The sequence below is a fragment of the Falco rusticolus genome, chromosome 2 (assembly GCF_015220075.1).
Source record: "Falco rusticolus isolate bFalRus1 chromosome 2, bFalRus1.pri, whole genome shotgun sequence".
Taxonomy (NCBI): Eukaryota; Metazoa; Chordata; class Aves; order Falconiformes; family Falconidae; genus Falco; species Falco rusticolus.
The window spans coordinates 90,315,734-90,322,186 of record NC_051188.1 but is presented as its reverse complement, the minus strand read 5'-3'; positions in this window follow the sequence as shown (position 1 = coordinate 90,322,186).

Here is a 6,453-nt window from a genome sequence, read left to right as displayed (position 1 = left end):
CTAGATGAATTATGTACCTTCTTCTCCTGCCCATGTTGAGCAAGAAGAGATCAAAAGATAGATACTAATTAGATTATATAGCAGACTTATTTAATTCTCTAAAATGCTCAGAATACTACAGAGAAGAACACAACGGAAACGCCTCAAAAGGTTAGATCAGGTAGGTGTGACACCCAGCTGTCACTGGGATTAATAGAGTTTTTTAAATTGGGATATTTAGAGGAATCTGAAATGAGTCTGTGCCTTCCATTTTTGCTGAGCAATTATTCAAACAGCAATGGAGAGCTTTGCTAGAGTTTCCAATCTGTGACTTATTTCCTGGCTTCCCAGTGCTCATCTTTGCCAACTACAGAAAGAAAAGCTTCAGATCGCAGGGCTGGGGCAGCACTCATGATTAACTGTCTGGGTAGTAGGATGGTTAACATTCAGTTGGGACTTTGAAGCTGTGAAGCTAGAAGGAGCCAACAAATGAAAGAAAATGGCTTTATCTGTAGTGTGGTATTGACTGTCAGTCTTACTTCTCCTACTTTGTCAAACCCAGGTGTGTAGGAATATGTTGCAGCACAAAGAAGTTATCAAGCTGCAACAAAGCTTTACCGTTGGTCAGATTCTACTGTCTGTGCTGTATCTCCTGCCTCCAGAGGCCAGGCCAGACCACACTGCTCCTCCCCTAACTGACCCCCTCTCCCACAATCCTCCGGGCTATTTAACTACTTAGCGGGAATGAGCTACAGCTGCACATGGTCCATGTCAGTCAACCCACTGCCTTCGAGGCAACCCACAGCTGCATGCTATCAATGCTAATCAACCACTGCCTTCATTCCTCTACAGGGATACCCTGTGGGAATGTAAACTGTTGTGATACTTCCAGTTGATTGTAAACTGCTTCCTTGAGGCTGTGCTTAGCTCACCTCTTCAGGTCACCTCCAGGGCACTCTGGGGTTCTCTTTTGGCATTTATGACACCTGCAGGACATCCTTGATTGCTGCTTGCCAAAGTACAGTGGTTGGGTGACCGGCTGGAGACTGTCCAGGCCCTGGCTTCACTGCTCTGGGGGATGGATGCTGCCTGCTCTAGTCTGATGCCAAAGTATGGCAAAGCGTGAACCTGGACCTGGAAAGCAATGCCAGAGCCTGTGGTATGAATGTAGGCTCCGTCCTCCATTCCCCAGCAGTAAATCTATCAAGGTTTTGGAACGTTTCCAGGCATGAGAATGTCTGTCCTAACAAACTGCTCAAATGTTCCCCAGCACAGCTCTGGGTTATGCCAGCTAACACCTCCTGAACAGGTCCCAAGCGCTCTTTAGGTGTTAGCACGGCCAGGAACCATTCAAAATATGCAGGCTGCATGCAGCTGCTTGGTTTTGGAGGTAAAGGCTATTTAATGCTATGAGACCAGTACTAGAGAATGAGCCAGGCACATTTAATTCAGCAGGGTTCAATTAATTAGCTCTAGTCCTCCAAGGAACAAGAAAAATAACAACAAAAAAACTTTTGTTTAGTGCTTGATCTGGGTATGTTTTGTGAGAAGCTTTCCTACTTCTCTGATTAATTAAAGTTATTTTGACTCGTTGTCTATGGGTTAATTCCTGCTGAGTCACTTCAGGTATTTCAAATCCTTCCTGCCCAATCTACCTGCCTTCCTAAAATCCTTTTCTTCTATATAACCTGTCCATGTTTCAAATCTCTTTGCTTTGATGTTAATATATTTTCTCCTTTATTTCCTCCCAATTTCAATACTCCTCCATACCTTTCCATTTCACTGCTTTCTCACTCTTCTTAACCCTCCCCATCCTGAATTTGAACTGTACCTACAGACTGATCCATACATACATTTGCTTTTGTCTCCTATTACGGTCTTTGTTTTTCCCAAGTTCTTGCAATATTTTCTTCTGATCATTTTATTGCTTCCCATAGTGTTTTCCTTGTCATTCTGCTTCACTCCTTTTATAATGTCACCTTTTCACCTTGACCCATCATTTTTTTTCCATACTAATACTTTTCCTTCATTATTACAATTCTTTGATAATAGAAAAGTCCCTTCCCTTGCAAAAATATTCCATATACATCCCTTTTATAAAGCATATTCCTTTGCCTTATCTTTGTTTCTTACGCTTTAACCAGGTCTGGCTGTAAACAGCAGTACAAAAAGAATGTTAATGGCATGGTGGTATAGAAAAGTCCAAACTATGGCACCACTGTGATATCTGAACACTTTGCTTATTTAAGTAAGTCTAACGTACTTCAGTTAATACTGGTCTGCAGGCATCCTTTTGATTTGACCATCAGTCTCCCTAAATTCCCTTTGATTTCAATGTGACACCATATGGATGGACCTTTAGGTCTATGTACAGTCCCAACACAGGTCCAGGGGGAATGTGAGTATGATGAAGGACAACTCATAGGAGTAGGACCTTAGGTCACAAATTTCTTGAGCTATAAACGTGAAGCTTCATGTAAATGTATGAAATCTCAAAGAGCTTCTAATCATAGCAATATCAGGACACATTAGGGCATATTTAATTGTAACAGATATGCCACTTTATACCAGGAATATTTGAAAATATGTGTCTTTTTTCCTTTTGCCATGAAATACATTTGAAAGTAGTAAATGCTTCTTAAGGCTATGAAATTCAGGACTATTTCCATAACAATAGCTTTTAAGATAAAGTTGTCAAGTCTGAGAAATAAAGCAAACCTGTCAAGTCTCCCTGGTCATTAGGAGCCAAATTGCTCCTGCCCACTTCATCCACAAAAGCTGGCTGATACGAAGTCTGTGACACTGGAAGATTTATACTCTCTTTAATTTATTCAGAATAAATACTGTCCAAGAGGGATGCAGCCCGCACAGCACGAATAAAGAACACACTACATTTAAGAGGCCATGTCTGACTTTGAAGACATATGGCAATGCTTCCTGAAATCAGAAATAAAATGTAATACTTGTAATATAGCATGTAATACTTTCTGTACTCCACCAAATTACCAGAGAGACAGATTGTGCTTTTCTGAGTATACTGACAAATGTCCCTTCTCATTATGGTTTTGCCCTTTTTATATTACTGTATCATTATTCTTTTTCTTTTGCACTCCAGTGTGCAGTGTAGATGACTACATTCTTTGGCAATTCTAAATGTTGCTTCATTTTCAGGATTGCTTAAAGAATCAGATATTTATTATTCTTTTGTTAATACAAATTCATTAGCAAAAATAAGATATACCTCAAAGGGAGCCACCCATTGCCTTTAGCCAAGCCACCTAACCATTCCAAAGGTAATAAAATAGTGTTTATAAGCAGGAATTAAATGGTAAGATTGCTTTCTAATGAGATTTCCAAGCTGACTCTTGTGGGCAGCCATTTTACATTTGTGATGCTAATAATGAGTGGAACTTGATGCTAATAATTAGTAGCTCTTTTACAATCTTTTTCTAATAATTTTAGCACAGAAGCACACTTCCCTTGGGTTTCTTATTGTTTCAAGTGGGGCATTTGTGTCACAGTAGCATGGATCAAGCCTTAGCCTAGCACCATAGCTGAACAAACAGCCTCCTTGAGCTCGTGCCTAAAAAAAGAAAACGAGAAGGCACACATAATACCACCTATGTGTATTTATTTTCATGAAGGAACAGAAAACTGTTCTTTTGAGATGGCAGCTCCTCCAAAACCTCCAGCTGGGTGGCTAATGCTCTCAGAAAGCCCTCTGCATCTGCAGGGACACATCCACTGCCCCTCTGCTACCAGCTTGTACCTTCCCTGTGGCAGCATTGCCCCTTCCTCATGGCAGCATCAGCTGCACCGAGAGCCTCGGCTGGGAGTGACCACAGGACACAGAGATACAAGAGCCCGTCACATTGCCAGGGATGCCTGTTCTTTTCAGCAACAAAACGAACCAGCCACTTGACTCCATACGGAAGCAAACAAGAAATGGATACAATTTGGTGCGGAGAGGAGTTACGATCAGAGGAAAGATAATTCCCCTCACCACAGGAGAGGCTGGGAGAAATTCTTTGCCAGGCGATAACGTAGGAGGACTCATCAGATGGCTGGGGTGGTCCCTCTTGATCTTCAAAATCTATTAAGCCTTTGCATGTCCCCCTAAACCTGGGGAAGGAGGAGGTCTCAGCAGGCAATTACTTGAGTCCACTGTTTAAGAGAGGCAGTAGGACTCAAATTGTGTATGGAATGGTTTCTTTTTGTTATTTTAAATGAAGAAACCTAATTAAAATGATAGGAATTTCCTGGGGAAATTCTCAGCCTCTTCATTTTTTTAAGAGCCTTTGTATTATAAAAGGTGTTTGAAGTCCTTGAATTTTTACCCTTTAGCCACCTTTAATCTAATTTCTAATCTCTTAATAGCCTTAATTGAGTTCTGAATACTTTATTAAACATCTTTGTGGGATTATGATTTCTATTTCTGATTATACAAAAACAATATCAATTGCACCACCACCACCACCACCACCACCACCCCCACACACACTTATGTCACCATCAGGTATGTAAGGCATATACTTTAAAGGCAAGATAATTTGCTTTTGAAATACTATTTTAAAAGATGTGCTTTCAGGCAGGTTGAAGGAGTGGTGAGAAATAAGGAAACAGTGACATCTCAGTATAGGCACCAAATTAATTGAGTGTCGTTGTCTTCTTGGCCTCTTTGTTGTATGGGCAGAGGCTCCCCATGGATGTGGAGTGAGGGACAGCTGGCTGCAGGTGGGGCAGTGAGCCATGCAGTCTCCTGAGGCACAGGCAACAGAGCTGTCTGCTCTTCTCAGCTGGGATAGACCTCCTTCCCACCCCAGGGCCTTCACACCGCCCCACTGCTCCAGCGCCAGGGCCAACTGGTCAGCACGGTGTGTCCCTCTGAATTGGCTTGAGTCTTGAACTCCATCTAAGTCCCTTTGCTTCCCTCAACTTCCCTGATCTGTCCCTGCCTCTACCCTCCTCAGAGGCTTACTGTCTCACTGCACCTCTGCTCTGCCATGGACCTTCCTCTTCCTCCTTTACTTGCCCATGGCCCCCTGCCACCAAGGCTACTTGTTATTCCCTTCCCTTCCTTGTCATTCCCACTTCCCCTTGGAAGATGCCTGCCCTGGCAGGGACAGCAGTCCTTGCATTGACGAGGTATCAGTGCAGGCACCATGCTGACAGCAGAAAGACCCCAGGGAACACAGGACAGATGGCAGCCCTACCAGGCAAGGGACAATCCCAGTGTCTTTATTCAAGAAGAGTAGCAATTTGCTTTACATGTTGTCCCAAGCTGTGGAAGAAAATAGGCTCTAGTAACATGGATACAGCATACAAAGGAGATATTTGTAGCATGAGCTAATACTGATGGAAGAGCTTGAGTCTTATGAAATAAAGCCTCCCTTGTAAAAATCAGGAATTTATTTGTTATATAAACACAAACTTTCCTAACTTGAAGAAAGTATTAGCTTTTTCATTTCGCTTGTTTGGTTTTTTTTTAATCCAACTGGGTTTATCAGACCTCGGCTTTTGTTACTGTTAGTTTACCTCCACTTGTTCTCATTTTCCTTCCCCTTGAAAAAATCTGCTTTAACACCTAGCACCAGAACCAACATCTTTTGAGAGCAAAATTCCTTTCCATAACTTCAGGGCAATATTTCAAATTGTCATTGCTGAGCGTTGTTGATGCCTAGCAGAAAGTCCATGAAGTTTCTGGGGAACCCACAGTTACACTTGTACCCGTCACTGGCACTTGCTATTGAGTCTGGCTTCTTGTACATTGCCCAAATGCCCACTTAATGTACCAGTGTTAAAACCTGGATCTAATTCTGCTGCCATTATTCAGGCTGAGCAGTGCCTTACTTCAGAAGTTCTCCTATTGACTGAACAGGAACAAAATGTATATTAGCAGACATACTTGAACTATTTACTGGTATTATTTACAATTTGTATTGCTGTAGCAGCTACGATTGCCAGCCAAACTCTAGGGAGTTTTGGTCTTGACAATGTACCATGACAGAAAGGCAACACCTTCTGTGAGCTTGCAGGCTTGAGTGCTGATCCAAGAGGTGTGTGTGCCTGAAATTGCCTGCTGGAGCTGTCCATCTATGTCCATGGATGTTTGGAGAATGGATATTTAAGCTGATATATAATCTATACTGCTGCCTTCAGGCTTGTACTTCAGCTGCAAACTCATTCCTGTTATTATTCTTTCAATATTGAATTTTACTGTGTACTTATTTTTATGTTTACTACCTAATAAACTGAGACTTACCTAACAAGGACATGTATATTTATATTTTTTTAATCACAGTCATGCACTATATGGACCAGAGTAATTATAAAAGACGAGTTAGAACATAATTCTGCAGTTCAGTGTCTCTGCAGAAGCCTGTCCTATATGTTTTACATAAAAGGCCTGACTCATGCAGGTGTGACGGCAAGATGATGGGCCACTAAACTGAAAGATGAAAACAGCCAAAAGAC